This window comes from Bombina bombina, chromosome 6, assembly GCF_027579735.1.
Source record: "Bombina bombina isolate aBomBom1 chromosome 6, aBomBom1.pri, whole genome shotgun sequence".
Classification (NCBI taxonomy): Eukaryota; Metazoa; Chordata; class Amphibia; order Anura; family Bombinatoridae; genus Bombina; species Bombina bombina.
In genome coordinates this window covers 189,277,205-189,293,310 of record NC_069504.1, presented here as the reverse complement: position 1 = coordinate 189,293,310, position 16,106 = coordinate 189,277,205, and positions in this window count along the sequence as shown.

The window sequence follows — 16,106 nt, the reverse complement described above, 5'->3', positions numbered from 1 at the left end:
CGGGTCAAGGGTCGATGTCTCCAATTTCCTACCTGAGGTTTCATCTCCTGAAAGGTTATACACTGGATTGTGACAAATACAGACATTTGGACTGGTGAGGATTTACTGTCACTGTTACTAAGGACACTGACATTTTTTAATAAATGTTAATCTCATAGTTTCATTGTATCATTTAGTTTGGTAAGATAAAAGCTCACATTTTGAATAATTCAAATTTGTTTAGCATAGGCATTAATAATGTGAGGGCTTTATCACATACATACTATGAAAAGTTGTTTGTTTACAGGTAATAACTTTCTTACAGCATACCTCCCAACAGTTCCTGGAGACTTTCTGAAACAGAGAGATTAGGGTACTGTTTTGCGGGTGAAGCCAAAATAGGAGGGAGGCATCATGGTCATGTTGTTGGCAGGTCCAGGAGTGCCATCAGCATTTTATGTATGTCTTTAGTGGATCTGGCATGCTCCCTAATACACTGGACATTTGTTGAAGAAGCTACAGGTGGAAAAGGAGACAAACCTGTCAACGGAAAACCTGCAGGATCTAGTATGGTTGTGAGCTCAAAATATGGAGGATGCAGGAGGCTGTGCTCAGTACTGTAATGGTTAGTTCCTGCTAGGTGAGATGGCAGTGGTCCTGGAAACAGGTGATAATACGTTTGAGGCTAAAGATTTGTAAGTTTCCCTTGCAATAAACTAAATCAAAACAAAATGTAATTTCTTAAATGGACAGTCAAGTCAAAATTAAACTTTCATGATCCAGATAGAGCAAACAATCTTAACCAACTTTTCAGTTCACTTCCATTATGTAAATGTGCACAATCTTTATATATGCACACTTTCTGATGCACCAATTCCTATTGCAAGATTCACAAAATATATGTATATAACATGCACTGGTCACATCTATCCTCCAAAAACCTTCCCTTGATCCTACCTCCCCATTCAACTACTGCCCTATTTCCCTCCTCCCTCTTGCTTCAAAGCTTCTCAAAAAACTAGTATATGCACGCCTATCCCATTTCCTTATGTTAAACTCCCTTCTTGACCAGCTGCAATCTGGATAATTCCCTATCACTCCACAGAGACAGCTATTGTTAAGGTCACCAACGACCTACTTACAGCAAAATCAAAAGGCCACTTCTCTCTGCTTATCCTCCTTGATCTGTCCGCAGCCGTTGACACTGTTGACCACCCTCTTTTGCTCCAAACCCTCCAATCCTTCAGCATCTGTGACACAGCCCTTTCGTGGCTCTCTTCCTACCTATCAAACCGTACCTTCAGTGTAGCCTTCTCTGGGGCCTCCTCTGCCCCGTCACCACTTTCTGTCAGAGTACTGCAAGGCTCTGTCCTCGGTCCCCTTCTCTTCTCAATCTATACGTCATCACTAGGCTCCCTAATTAAGTCCCATGGTTTCCAATATCATTTGTATGCCGATGACACCCAAATCTACTTCTCTGCACCAGACCTATCTCCTTCCTTGCTAACCCGTGTCACTAACTGTCTTTCTCACATCTCTTCCTGGATGTCCTCCCACTACCTCGAGCTAAATCTGTCCAAAACTGAGCTCCTCATTTTCCCCCCTTCTTCCAAAATCTTCACCCCCAATATCTCTATAACTGTCGACAAATCCATCATTACCCCTACCCCGCATGCCCGATGTCTCGGGGTCACATTTGACTCAGATCTTTCCTTCACTCCTCACATTCAGTCCTTGGCTAAAGCCTGACGCTTCCACCTTAAAAACATCTCCAAATTTAGACACTTCCTTACACAAGATATAACTAAGATTTTAATCCACTCTCTCATTCTTTCCCGCCTTGATTACTGTAACTCTGTCCTCTCTGGTCTCCCCACCTGCCGCCAAGCTTAATTACAATCCATAATGAATGCCTCTGCCAGACTCATCTTCCTTACACGTCGCTCTTCATCTGCTGCTCCTCTCTGTTTATCCCTTCACTGGCTTCCTCTTGCCTCTAGGATCAAACACAAAATTCTCACTCTGACATACAAAGCCCTCAACTGCACTGCTCCCCCCTATATCTCAGACCTTGTCTCCAGATACTCTCCCTCCCGTCCCCTTCGCTTTGCTCATGACCTCCTACTCCCCTCCTCTCTGGTTACCTCATCGCACTCCCGTTTACAGGACTTCTCCAGACTGGCTCCCATTTTGTGGAACTCTCTGCCTTGCCCCACAAGACTCTCCCCTAGTTTTGAAAGCTTCAAGCGCTCCCTAAAGACTCCACTGTTCAAGGATGCATACAACCTATGCTAACCTTACTTTATACCAGTTCCACTCCTCCATTGCTATCCCCTGAACCCCCTTAGCATGTAAGCCTAAGAGTCCAGCTGTTTGTAGATCACCTTCTTAAGAGTGGATTACAACAGTGCAACTCTTGGCAGGGCCCTCTACCCATTTGATCCCTTTAATTATTTTGTTGTACTCCCCTTTGTTTATAGCGCTGCGGAATCTGTTGGCGCTCTACAAATAACCGATAATAATAATAATAATATATGCATTTAGTTATTGGCTGATAACTTTCACATGATGCCCTAGAAAGGAAAATGTTACTAACTTTTACAGTTGTCGGAAAATAATCTATTATTCATTTGAAATTCAAAAGAAGTGCCTTTGCATTGTCTCTTTATTATGCATTTATTGGATATGTTATTTGTGTGTTTAGTAGTCCTGTAATAAATGCCTTTTACTTGGCTTACATACATTTTTTTTAAATGCCTTAATGATGTGTAAACAAGTATGTTTTTTGTTTTTATAAAGTAACAAAATATTATAGGTTTTAAAAACAAATCTATCATTTGAGAATTATTTGCATGTCAACATCTGGAGATAAACCCTTTTTGATGTCCACTCCATCACAGACATTTTCATTGTTAATCAGAAACACATTTTACATTTTAAGTTTAGCAATCAAATATTTGATTGAGATCAACCCATATATTGTCTTAAAAAAAAACTAAAACGAAAAAGTATTTTTAATTCATTTACAACATTTGCCATGTAAAAACATTGAATGCTAGATTTTGGCTTTCTGTTCTAATCAATTAGAAGTGTAATTTTTTTTGTATTATTAAAACCTTATGATTTAAAAATATGATATGAACAGAAAAATCAAATTTTGAGCCCTTAGGTAAGAAATAAAATTAAACTTTTATCAAGCTTTTTGAGTGATTTCTTAGATCTACAAGGAAGCAAAATATACGTGTCCAATGCATAAATAAAATGTGGTGGTTAATTGATTCATTATTAATAGTAGCTAACTACCTAATGTGTTTGAATATATTCTTTTATTTTAATAATAATAGTGATCCATGTCAACTGTGCAATTAATGATTTCATATCATTGTACCTAATTTTATCATTTGTAGCATCTAAACGCAGTCATAAAAGCACATTCTGATGATCATTTTAGTTGTGTATACATTTCAAACTAAAATTAGAATTTGGATTTAGGTTATATGTTTTTTTAAGAATCCTGACCAACAAATTAAATATTAAAAAATAAGAGCAGAGAAGTATAAAAATATGCAAAATAACCCCATCAATCTGTCACATTCAACAATTGTGACTTGCAAGTATGGAATAACATGATTTCCAGACATTTTTATCATGTTTTTCCATTATTTAAAATAAATAAAAACATGAAAAAATCAAGTAAAAATGAAAGAATAAAAAAACAGTTAAATGCAGATCATGTTTTTATAGATAAAATGTGTTCTTTTTACTTGTATTAGTTTTACTCAGTATTTAAAAAGCTTGTTTTTTTAAATTTTCTTTATTATTTTTAAGTTTTAATATCTTAAAAACATTAAAGAAACAAAAACAAAGCAAGGCTCGCCAGCAATCTGCTTAACAAAAATATAATTTTAATGTATTAATATTGTTTTACTACCACAGCAGAAACCAGCCTCTTTTTACTGCTCCTTAGCACTCAGGGCTGGTTGGCATCAAGTTCAAGTACATTTTGGAATATAGCACTGAATAGGAGTGAATTACCGCTACTTGCAGAAGCTGGTAAATGATTGTTAAAGTAAGTTGGTTAGTCACACATGTTCATAGTATTTTTCCCCTTTTGTTAGAGCATTAGAATTTTGCTTTATTAAACCCAGCCATTTGCCATAAGTATTGTTAAAACATTGTCATCTTCCTCATTGTTTCTGATTATTAAGATGGGTCTGCAATCTCCTCCAATTCCATTATGCATTCAGCTGTTTTATCTTCATTTTCAGTTAGATCAACTGTCAAGGTGTTGGAACAATCTTTGTCCAGACTGATATCCGCTTATGCCTCATTATCGGAGGTATGACATACAACTTCTTCATTTATGTCATCTGCATATCGTTCAGATAATTGCTGTACTTCTCTTGGCTCTCATATTCAACTATGTTTATAGCTGTTTATCTATTTCTAGCCTTATACTTTATTGTAGCTTCTTGGTCTTATTTACTAATATAATCCTTCTTGATATGCTCTGCTATTCCCAGTCTGCTGATGTAGATAGTGCCAATTTTATGGAGTTATTAATATGCACTTTTTTAATTACCAAGCACTTATTTGGCTGGATTTCTACACAGAAATATTTCACTGCTAATCAGGTGAATGTACCAGAGATATACTATCTGATGTATAAATTATGTTCTTTGCTAACTAACTACAATCCCATGTAACCATCAGTTCTTTAGAAGAATAAGAACTTTATTCAAAATCTGTCATGTATATCAGCAGAGATTAATTTGGTTTTGGTATATTTGACTTTTGGTTTATTTATGTAACATAGGAACATAGGGCTCCCATTAGTTTGTATTCAAATAAATAAACATTTATTTACGCCAGGTGATCTCTATTACCACAGTGATCACTTGGCTATTAAAATGTATATGTAAAGGCTTTTAAAGGGGGCTAGGCTTTTTTTTGATGACCTGTTATAAGGGTATATATATATATATATATATGTTTAAAGTAAACAAGTGTATTTATATTTTATTTATTTTAAATTATGCTTAAACATTAACCCCCAAGACACACCATTTGAAAGAACAGGTAATTGTCTTTAAAATGGTGGGTTACGGGATTTCCAGGACATAAGCGAGCTGAGCTTTAGGGGTTTCAACACCAACTCCCCCCACCTTCCAGCTCTCTTAAGGCTTGTGGTCCTGCCTAGAATTACCGGGTTTCAAAGGCTTAGTGCATGGTGTTGTCACTGGCATAACCTGATTCCCCCAGCAATGACAGTGCATCAGACCACAAGGGATGTGGGGTAAGTGCAGGGATGGGGCAGAGAAAAGTTCCGAAATGAAACTGGATGACAACACGTGGTTGTCATCTGTGCTAAATAAATTGTTCAGTGACGCCACATCTCATCTTTGGCACTGTTGAATTCTGCGATTGCAAGTTTGACATTAACATTTACAGCCTCTTCACTAGAAAGTTTACATATATCACACACACATTTTGTATAAGAAAAAGACATACAATCATAAAGTCACACCATATGCAAGGTACACACATAATTGTTTTTATGTTGTCTTTTGTCAATACGAATAGGTATGTTTCATTTCTATACTTGAAAATATACTGTATTCATATACACATATTAACACATAAATATATATGAATATAAGTATATAGGTATATATTTACAGAGAACACACAGTTCCCATAGACCACAATGTAAAGGCACTTTACACCCCCAGACCCGTCAACTTTAACCCCTAAAAACTTCTTTTTGCAGTATTTTTTTTTATTTTTAAAAATGCTAATTTTTTGTTAAATAAAAAAAAAGAACATACTTTATTTTGGGGACCATTGGGGGTTATTTTGAAAATTAACAAGAGGTTGTAATAATTGGTTATTTATTGCACGTGACAAATGGGTAAATTCGCCCAATTGAAGGCTTGAGATAAATAACCAATTATTACAACCTCTGGTTATGTCATGAGATGCAGGACACAGCATAGAAGGTACAACACTATTTTATTGCAGAGCATCAAAGTCTACAGCTTGCACAACACATCTAACTCAGTAAGTGCGACATAGACAATAACGACCCTAAGCCCCGCCCCATCCGGTGACGTCACCTCCCACTCTCATCACATCTTCCCCCTTTTCAAAGGACAAAGCATATTATTTATTTTAGAATACATCAAATAACAAGGTATACAAGAAGCATACAAAATAGTTTTGTTTAGCATACAACAAATAACAAGCTAAAGAGAATATATATATGAACAACAAGAAATACAATCCTGACTTGAACATTGGGGTAGACTACCCTAGTCCACAGTGACCATGGGATTATTCTGCCCATACTTCCGGTCACTGCTCTAACTAGTGCTAATCCCGATATCGGGCTGGAAGTTTCACCACCCTTCCACTTGATATCATTTTACATGAACTGTCCTCTGATACAGAAGAAGGTGATTGAGAGTCTGCTGGAAGCAAAGAAGTATCCCCACTGTGATCTTGCTGAGGGGAAGGAACCCCTCTTAAAACAGGGGATCCCACCGGCAGTGGCTTTGAGGCATCCAGTCCCAAACTCTCAGGTACTGGCGGAAGATGTCTTCTATTTCAACATGTGACTGTCCCTCCATCAGTAAGGACTACATAAGACCTTGGTTCTGGAGAGCGTCCAATTACCGTAGCAGGCATCTTCCATTTCTTCTCATTTTCTAGTTAAACTCTGTCACTCTGCCCCACATTCAGCTCCTGCAAGGGCCTCACAGAGTGTTTTCTGTTGTAGACGAATCGATAACCCCTTTTTCATCCCTCCTAAGGATTCCAAGGAACAGAGCTGGTTGGCTGGAAGACACCCACAGAGGGTAAAGTGGTGCGAATCTGACGTCCTAGCATCAGCTGTGCCGGGCTAAAACCCGTGGCTTGGATGGGAGTCGCCCTATAGGCCAAGAGAGCTAGGTACAGCTCAGATTGCTTCAAAATTAACTTTGTTGTTTGAACTGCCCTTTCAGCCATTCCATTGGCCTGCGGGTAATGTGGACTTGACATAGAATGGACAAAATCATATTCACTGCTGAAATAACTGAACTCCATGGAAGCAAACTGCATTCCCTTATCACTCACTAACGCCATTAGCATGCCCCACCGGGCGAACAAGCTCTTGAGATGAGTGATAACGGCTTGACTGGTGATTTCATTTAAGGGTGCAATCTTCAAATACCTGGAATAGTAGTCAATCATGACTAGGTACTTTTTCCCATGCAGTTCACACAAATCAGCAGCTATTTTCTGCCATGGCCCTGAAGGCAGCAGAGTAGAAATCAAGGTCTCCCTTCTCTGAGTAGGCCGGCATTCCCTGCCAAAGAAACATTTTGACACGTGGCTTCCAATGTCCGAACTGATCTCAGGCCACCATACTGCTATAGCTGCCCTTTCTCTGCATTTTGCAATGCCCAAGTGGCCATCATGAATCCTGCTTAACATTTCCTGCCGCATGCTAACAGGAATAACAATGCGGTCCTGGAACAGCACCAACCCATCCAGCTCGACTCATCCAGCTCCGTGAGCTGCAACCTCTCTGACTGGTAAGAACTTAAAGATATCCAAGCTGCCTGGCTCTCGGGCCAACCTTCTTTTATGTACTTAATAACTTCTTGAAGGTCTGTATCTAAACATGTCTCCTTTCTTATTCGCTCTAGCTTCCCTGAAGAAATGGATTTGGATGCCAGAACTGAATCCACATACACTTTCACTTCTGATTCCGTTGAAGATTCTTCAGCAGCAGCCAGCGGGAGCCTGAAAATTGTATCTGCCACTACCAGTTATTTCCCCGGCACATGCACTGCCTGAACATTGAACCTAAGCAGCCTCATCAGAAGTCTCTGGCATCTTAGGGGTGTTTTGTCAATATCATAGGAGTTGATTAGAGGGACAAGCGGTTTATGGTCAGTCTCCAGACTAAATTTCTCTAAACCCACTAGGTAACGCTGGAAGCGCTCACAGGCCTAAACTGCAGCCAGGCACTCTTTCAAATTTTGGGCGTATTTCGACTCAGCAGCCATCATTCCCGGAACAGTAGGCGATAAACTGTAGTTTGTTCTCATTCAGCTGCAGGAGGGCGGCCCCTAACCCATAACTGCTCGCATCAGCACTAACCACATTCTTTTAAGAAGGGCCATAGAACCCCAACACTGGGGAAGACCCCAGCAGGGACTTGACCTGCACAACAGGTTCTTCCTGTGAAGGTCCCCATACCCAGGCAGCATCTTTCTTCAACAAATCTGTAAAAGGGTGTAGTACTGTGGATAAATCTGGAAGGAACCTGCCCACATAATTCACAAGGCCCAATATTTGTCTCAGCTTGTGTACATCAGAAGCACTTTTTATCTATTCAATAGCAAAGATTTTATCAGGGTCTGGCATGATGCCCTCTCCATTGATGATATGCCCAAAGTAACATAACTCAGCCTTTCTAAAATGGCATTTCTCCTTATTTAATTTCCGCCCGGACTCTCTAATGGGCTGCAGCACACAGCTCAATCGCTGATCATGTTCTTCCAATGTAGACCCATACACTAAAATGTCATCCTTGACGACTGCCGTGCCCTCGTGGTCCCTTTGGAGAGAACTCATCTCTCTTTGAAAGATTTCAGGAGCAGAGGATATCCCGAAGGGGAGTCTGCAGAAGCAAAACGGACCTACCGGTGTAATGAAGGTAGTCAGTTTGCGGCACTTTGGATCTAGAGGTATCTTCCAGAAGTCGCTGGAAGCATCCAGTGCAGAGAAGAACTACGCCCAGCCAATTTTGGAGCTATGTCTTCAAGTGTTGGCAGCACATATCTCTCTCTCTTCACTGCCTCATTCAGCCTTTTCAAGCCTACACAGATGCATACCTTCCCGTTTTTCTTCCCAACAGGCACAATGGGGGCACACCAGTCAGTTGCTTCAACAACCTCTTCAAAAACTCCCATATTCTTCATAAGCAGAAGTTCCTTCTCCACTTGAGGCATGAGCAGGAACAGAATTCTACGAGGAGTGGGAATGCTGTGTGGGACTGCGTCACCTTTAAGGGATATTCAGACTTTTTCAGTATTCAGTAGGCCCAATTCACCAAACATGTCTTCCGAAATCTCCTTCACTCTGGTGACCAGGCCAAAACCACAGGCTGTTTTTCTGGTCAATAGGTTGTTAACATACTAATCTATAATCACATCTACTCACATAGTGAATTTTCTCTGCTTGTACTCACAGCTAGCAAGAAATTTCCCCGCACAATCGATGACTATAAGTTGCAACTTTTGCCAGCTGAGGCTGTCGAGGCAGTTTTATGAATGCTGCAAGGGACATAACAGTGATGTCTGCTCCCGTGTCAATCTTGAAGGAAACTTTGGCTCCAATTACAGTAAGGGTAAACCGCCAATCTTCGTCTGAACCAGACCGTTCAACAACAGACCCTACAAAGGACTCTTCTTGACCCTCCTGGTCACTATCCACCTGCATCTCCTTAAAGTGAAGGTCAATTTTAATTAATTAGTGCCCTTTTTTCTAATAATCCTATTAAAAACAAGGGCACTTTAATTCATCAAAATTGACATTTCACTCTTTTTCTTCAAAAACTTACCTATTCATTCTGGCAGCTGCTCCAGCGATTCCCATGTCCGTCGGAAGCCTCTGCAGACGTCAGAAATGACAAATCCAGCTTCCTCCAATGACGGCTTCCCCCCCCCCGGGGGAATCTTGGCCTGATGCAACACTGTGATTGAAGGAAGCCGGATTCATCATTTGGGACCCGTGAAGACAGCTTGCGACGGGCGGAGGAAGTGTTGGAGCAGCTGCAAGTATTAAAAGATAAGTTTTTAAAGGAAACAAGTGAAATGTCAATTTTGATGAATTAAAGTGCCCTTGTTTTAAATAGGATTATTAAAAAACGGGCACTAATTCTTCAAAATTGACCTTCACTTTAATGTATTCAGTTTTACACGCCACTTCAAAATGGCCCATTCTGTTACATCTTTTATCTTTAGCGGGGCATATGACATTCTGATCATGGGTATGGTTACAGCGCATGCAGCGAGCCTGCTGTGCCCATCCAATTCTGGGCCTATCTGTTGCCCTTGGTCTACTGCTCACACTGTGCCTTTCACCTGCAGTTCTCCTGAACTGCTGTACTTCATCCACAATACTCTCAGACCTCAGATCGGGCACTTTGCTTTTTCACCAGTTCACTCTGGCGGGCCATCCTAATAGCCCCATCCAATGTTAATTCAGCCTCCAACTGTAGCTTCAGTGAGACCTCAGCATCTGCAATTCCTATGACTATTCTGTCTCTGATTTGCTCTTCTTTAGCAACACCAAACTCACAGAATTCAGCTAGTTCATACAGGCTGCGCACAAATGACTCCGCAGATTCTCCCACACGCTGAGCACATTTGTGAAAACAAGCCCTCTCATGAATCACATATCTTTTGGGCACAAAGTGAGTACTGAGTTTGTTCATAACTATTTCAAAGTCAAATTCTTCCCCTTCTTCGAAAGTAAAGGCATTGAACACTGGCTCCACATCTTTCCCCATAGAGTATAAAAGAGAATTAACTTGTACTTCACCACTCTCCTTGTCTAGCTTGGAAGCAATCCTGAAGCATTGAAACCGCTGACGCCATGTGGGCCAAGCTGCAGGCTGAGAGAAATCAAAAGGCTCAGGTGGGGTAAACTTTGACATCGTCATTAAACAGGAAACAGAAGGGCAGGCAAGTACTTCTGACACCATGTCATGAGATGCAGGACACAGCATAGAAGGTACAATGCTATTTTATTGCAGAGCATCAAAGTATACAGCTTGTGCAACGCATCTAACTCAGTAAGTGCGACATAGACAATAACGACCCTAAGCCCCACCCCCATACAGTGACGTCACCTCCCACTCTCATCACAGGTTAATTTGCCCGTTTGCTGGTGTGCAATAAATTAGCACTCCACTTGTAATCTGGCCCTTAGTTTCTTGTGTCCCTCTCACTACCGCTTTGTTATGTGCAGTTGGTTTAGCTAGTCGCAGATAAATATAATGTGCTAATGTAGCTGTGGCTATGCAGAAACAGGATTGTGCTATAGACTGTAAATTAACCACAATGACCAACTGTCAGTGACATTGCTAGCTGTTGTTACCTTTTCACAGCTGTCACTACAGTTGCTCCATTTTTGTGTAGGTTGATTTAGATAACTCTCTTTCTAGAGAGAGGGTTTTTAACAATGTAGCAATCCTATTGCTACAATATGCCAGTTTTCCCTAGACCATATTTGTTTTTTTTGCTAAACCTTATTAAGAAATACTTAATATTAATCCAATATCATACCTCGAGAACTTTGCAAAAAATTTTATTTAGTAACTAAGATGTGTATACTTAAAGGGACAGTCTACTCCAGAATTGTTATTGTTTAAAAAAGATAGATAAACCCTTTATTACCCATTCCCCAGTTTTGCATAACCAACACGGTTATATTAATATACTTTTTAGCTCTGTGATTACCTTGTATTTAAGTCTCTTCCGACTTCCCCCTTATTTCAGTTCTTTTGGCAGACTTGCATTTTACCCAATCAGTGCTGACTAGTAAGTAACTCCACGGGAGTGAGCACAATGTTATCTATATGGCACACATGAACTAGCACTGTCAAGCTGTAAAAAAACTGTAAAAATGCACTGAGATAAGAGGCAGCCTTCAAGGGCTTAGAAATTAGCATACTAATACTAAGAAAACAAAGCAAATTTGATTTGACAGTAAATTGGAAACTTGTTTAAAATTGCATGCCCTATCTGAATCATGAAAGTTTAATTTTGACAAGACTGTCAATGTAATCATTAAAATGCAATACAGTGTAAATTACTTTTTTATTTTAGCTTTATTATAAAGCATTTCATTTAAAGAAATTGACTAATTAATCAAAACTTTTTAAAATAAATTGAGGATGCAGATCAAAAATACTGTCAATGCTATCTACGCCAGATGTGGCAACACTTTGTTTTCAAATCATTGTAAAACATTTTATAAATAAACCTAAGTATTTAAGGGTTTTAAATTTCAAACTAAAGCAGAATTATTAATTAAGCAATATGCCTGCCATGAAACAAAATATTTTTGTCTTTTACAAAGGGTATATAAACCATATGCTTTAGCTGATACATTCCTTTTGTAAATTTTCCTACACATTTAATTTTATATCCTTGCTATAGATGTTTTCTTAGCATTGTTGTCTACAGTGACATTGAGCTTTGGATAAAGCTTTGAAGGGAAAGCCAAGATGTCTGTAAAAGTAATAAACCAGTTCATAAGTGGAGGTAAAACTAAAAAAACAGCTGTTTTTCAGTTCAGTATTAAGCACTAGTCTAGTCAATGGGAAATCATATGCATGATTTTAAGAATGACACAATTGTCTGCCAAGCCAGGAATAATACTGAAAATAGCTCGGTGAATGACTTTTGTTAACTCTTTAATGCTTCTGAAGAAGAACCGTCTTTCAATTAAATAAGGTCACCAAATAAATATAGTTTCTTGAAAAATGTACTTTATATTTTGAATGGAATATAGTTTCTATTATATGATAATGCTCAGATTCCGTATGCTGTTGTTGCTAGGCAGAAATGGGATTAAAAAATAATATACTGTAACAATGTGACTGCTATGTAGATACAATCAGCTCTATGTGCCTTCAGTTTTGGTGCTAGTTCCACTAAGTTATGATCATTTTCCTCTGCCTCCCTATAATCTGATATAAATAGAAGTAAAAAGAAACTGAAGCAGTTTCACCTAACCTAGGGCAGAGGTAAAGAATCTATCACGTGCATTCAAGGTGACAAACAAATTTGCTAGCGCTCCCAACCACAGTGCTCTGTTTTTATTATCTGAGCTTGTACTACTTAATAAATTATTTTTCTTATGAATCCATGTTATATATCTGTAATTATGCTTTGAAGAGCATAATAATAATACAGTTATTGTTATGACCCTTTAAAGAGATATAAAACCCAAACATTTTATTTTGTGAATCAGACAGAACATACAATTTTAAAAAAGTTCCCAATTTACTTCTATTATCAAATTTGCTTCGTTCCCATGATATTCTGTGTTGAAGAGATACCTAGGTAGTCATCTGGAGCACTACATGGCAGGAAATAGTGCTGCGATCTAGTGCTTGCAAATGTATAACATTCTTGCAAAACTGCTGCCATATTGTGCTCAAGAAATGGTCTGGCATTCGTCCCTGCCTATCAACAAAAGATACCAAGATACAAAGAAAGATTGATAACAGAAGTAAATTATAAAGTGTTTAAAAATTGCATGCTCTATCTAAATCATGAAAGAAACATCCTTTCCCTTTAATTGTTAATATATATTAGAGATTTATAAGAAAAAACAGTCACTTTAACGTCCTTTTAAATTGTAGAAATTAGTAGCTTAGGTATTTAAGATTTGTTTTTACTATTGCAAATTTGGCAAATAATTTAAAAACAAATGACTCATCCCCTCTGACCTAGAAAAATCTCTTCAAAACTATTTTTGTTATAGATTTTTGTTTAAAATATAGATATGATCATTTAAACATCTTGGTGAATTACAAAAGAATATCCATTGTTTATTATTTTACATTTTTAAACTTGAGCGAATATAAGTGAATAATATTTATTTGTTATTATACTTCTTTCTGTAGTTGATTTCTTTTAAAAAAATTGTTGCATATATTTTTTATCATGGGTAAAGTACAGTCGTTTTTAACTAAATGGTCTGGTGAATTTTGAGAATTAAGGTGGATATATCTAAGGGCCTTATGATGAAAAGATAGTCGTGTATAATAAGACATATATTTCGTTTTGTCTCACCAGTCTCGCAATAGTCATGCCAGGTGAAAATTTTCCAAAAAAAAGTTGATTTTACCTTGCCGTACAGATGATTTGTGATGTTGTTTCTATATGAAAGCATAGACCTTGCTACTTTAGAACCCTTTGCTAATGATTGCAAACGTCAGTGGCATGATGGGGGCATATTTTCAAAAGATGTTTGCAATATAATGTCATGTTTTTAAATCTGAAAATAGATTTTATTTTGCTACATGTCAAATAAACTAATTGCAAACATATTTTCAAAGAAAATTAAATATGTTTTCATAAAAATGCTCATCCAGTTAAAGGAGCACAAGACTCTCTCTCTCTCTCTCTCTCTCTCTCTCTCACTCTGTGTATATATATATATATATATATATATAAATATATATATATATATTATCTTTATAAGTTATAATCTTAGATTAATTTAATTTTTTTTTTTTAAGTAAATTTAGCTTTTTTTATTTTAATTGTAATTTAGTATTTTTTAATTTAGATAATTGGGGTTAATTTAGGGGGTGTTAGGCTAGGGGGCTTAGTAATTTAATTAGTTATTTGCGTTGTGGGGGTATGGCAGATTAGGGGTTAATAGATTTATTAGGATTATTCAATTGTGCGGGTTTTGCAGATTAGGGGTTAATAGTTTTATTAGGTTTATTGCATTGTGGGTTAATGGTGGAATAGGGGTTAATAGTTTCATTAGGTTTATTGCGATGTGGGTTAATGGCAGATTAGGGATTAATCAATTTATTAGGTTTATTGGGATGTGGGTTAATGGCGGATTAGGGGTTAATATATTTTATTAGTTATTGCGGTGGGGGTTCGCGGTTGACAGGTAGATAGATGTTGTGCATGCGGTTTTGGTATCACATATACGGCGCCACATATAAATGTGGCACGTATATTTCACCCATCGCCCGCAATTTTTACTCCCATAAGTTAACATAGAACCGCATCGCAAATCGGTATTACATATTCAGAACAAAGACTTACGCAGCAAAAATTGAGACATTTTACTCCATTTTCACCTCGCCACACATAGGCAGGCGCAGCGCAGCAAGCCTTACGCTGAAAATGTGAGCACCATAACTCACATATAGTAACTTCCTGAAAATATTAACTAACACCTAACGCATGCGCAATATCTATCTACCTGTCAACCGCCAACCCCCACCAGAATAAACTTAATAAATGTATTAACCCCTAATCCGCCATTAACCCACATCGCAATAAACCTTAAAAATGTATATGCGGCGCCATATATGTGATACCAAAACCACGTAAAAACATACACCTAGATTAAGAGTTTCCCTCACCGCTCACCACAGACAACGTTGGTAAAAAAAGCAGCGTAAAGCTCCTAACGCAGCCCCATTGATTCCTATGGGGAAAATACATTTATGTCTACACCTAACACCCTAACATGAACCCCGAGTCTAAACACCCCTAATCTTACACTTATTAACGCCTAATCTGCCACCCCCGACATCGCCGACACCTACATTATATTATTAATCCCTAATCTGCCGCCACGTACATTATACTTATGAACCCCTAATATGCTGCCCCCAACATTGCTGAACCCTACATTATATTTATTAACCCCTAATCTGCCGCCCCCAACGTCGCCGCCACTATATAAAAGTTATTAACCCCTAAATCTAAATCTAACCCTAACACCCCCCTAACTAAAATATAATTTAAATAAATCTAAATAAAACTTACTATCATTAACTAAATTGTTCCTATTTAAAACTAAATACTTACCTATAAAATAAACCCTAAGATAGCTACAATATAACTAATAGTTATATTGTAGCTAGCTTAGGATTTATTTTTATTTTACAGGCAACTTTGTATTTATTTTAACTAGGTACAATAGTTATTAAATAGTTAATAACTATTTAATAGCTACCTAGTTAAAATAAATTCAAATTTACCTGTAAAATAAATCCTAACCTAAGTTACAATAAAATCTAACACTACACTATAATTAAATAAATTACCTAAACTAAATACAATTTTAAAAAATTATCTAAAGTACGAAACCCCCCCACTAAATTACAGAAAATAATAAAATAATTACAAGTTTTTTAAATTACACCTAATCAAAGCACCCCAAAATAACAAAAAACCCTACCCTATACAAAATTACAAATAGCCGTTAGAAGGGCCTTTTGCGTGGCATTGCCCCAAAGTAATCAGCTCTATTACCTGTAAAAAAAGTACAATACCCCCCAACATTAAAACCCACCACCCACA